Consider the following 1,962-nt stretch of genomic DNA (forward strand, 5'->3'; position numbering starts at 1 on the left):
TTTTGTTCTTCAAACAAACCGACGCTGTCGACGTGTTGTTCATTTGTAACAGCTTTTCCCCTCTTTCTGGCTTTCGAAATACAATCTAAGAGCAAAGTTTTAAAGATGACTGCTTGGTTCAGTGACCGTTTCTAAATTAAAATTGAAACAAGTGAGCCCTCGGTCACAATTATTTTAGTCTTATTGTTCAGTTTTCAACACTTCTAAGAGTGCCTTCATCAGAATTAAAACAATTAAAATGGCCTATAACATAGTTACAAAATTACAGGAAAAGACACATTTATATAAAAAGTATTAGTACTGACTAACAAAAGACAGAGGCAGGACTTACATGTCACATATCAAATAACTGCATATAAAATAATTGCAACCTGTGGCTGTACAGGTACGAGCAGCCCACAGTGGCTCGCTTTCACGCATTCCTTTTCATATATTTTGTGACTAAAGCCCTTCTGGCCTGTTAATTATTTTATATGTGACATGTATGTATGACTTGATATGAAGGGCAACACGGGACGTAGAATATCACCGACATACCGCTGTGGTATAAGGATGCCGCGTATGACAACAACAGGTTCAAATGGTTCACATGGCTCTGAGCACTATGGGACTCAACATCTGTGCTCATCAGTCCCCTAGACCTTAGAACTACTTAAACCTAACTAACCTAAGGACATCACAAATATCCATGCCCGATGCAGGATTCGAACTTGCGACCGTAGCGGTCACGCGGTTCCAGACTGACGTGCCTAGAACCGCACGGCCATACCGGCCGGCGACAACAACAGGGGTCCTGCTATGAAAGGAAATGGTACGTCGAAACAACACCCCTGGTTGTTGGGCCGTATGGCGGGCGACGGTCGGGTTGGTATCCCACCGCGGTCCGAGCGTCTTCAGAGACGTCATCGGCCTGAAATCCCATTGAATGGAGTAGAATTATCTTCAGCGATGAGTCTCGCTTTGAAATGAGCGCCGATGATCTCCTCATACAGGAGCTGACGTCATTTCCTTCAACGTCTCTATTATTTCCTTACTGCTCGCGTGTTTCCCTGTTATATATTCTCCACATATTTATAATTTGCCGACGGGGCCCTCTGGTATTTTCCAGTTCCCAGTGGTTCAAAAATGGTTCAAATGGCTCTGAGCACTATGGGACTTAACTTCTGAGACCATCAGTCCCCTAGAACGTAGAACTACTTACACCTAACGAACCTAAAGACATCACACACATCCATGCCCGAGGCAGGATTCGAACCTGTAGCGCCTAGAACCGCTCGGCCATCCCAGTGGTAATCAACTTCCGCTCTTAATCAGCTATGTCAATATACTGATCGTATGAATTCACTTATAATCATGTTTTCCTAGAGAAATTTAAGTCTCATCTTTATCTACGATAATGACGGAAGCTGAGTAAATGAATCAAGATTACTGCCACGGCCGGGACTTTATTATTGTAGATATAGGTGAGACTTAAATTTCCCGAGGAAAATTTAATTATAAGATCTATACAATCACCTGAGGTACAGGTCTTCCCCATTACGTCCAGTGTTAGGGGGCTATTTCAATGCCGGAGAGCCCTGCAAATAGTGATGATTTAGGGGGTAAACAAGCTGAAGGTATGAAATTTGTGTTGGGAGAGGGAATTTGGCGTCGGTAGTCCGAGCAGCAAAGTTTGACAGACTGCCACGGTAGCTTAGAGAGCTGGCTGTCCTCTGAAATAAAAAATAAAATGAATAAATAAATAAATAAACTGAGTGGAAAGATGAACAACGAACTTCCACGGATGTCATCTGACGTCCGCTACAACCAATTACGACGAAAAATTACGAAAACAAAGACATTGTGCTATGGTCATGTACTGGTCAGTATCCCTGCCTAAGTATGCAAGGAGACCCGGGATTAAGTCCCGGCCGTGGCAGAAATTTTAATTCATTTATTCAGCTTCCATCATTATCGTAGATA

Source organism: Schistocerca gregaria, chromosome 4 (assembly GCF_023897955.1).
Source record: "Schistocerca gregaria isolate iqSchGreg1 chromosome 4, iqSchGreg1.2, whole genome shotgun sequence".
Lineage (NCBI taxonomy): Eukaryota > Metazoa > Arthropoda > Insecta > Orthoptera > Acrididae > Schistocerca > Schistocerca gregaria.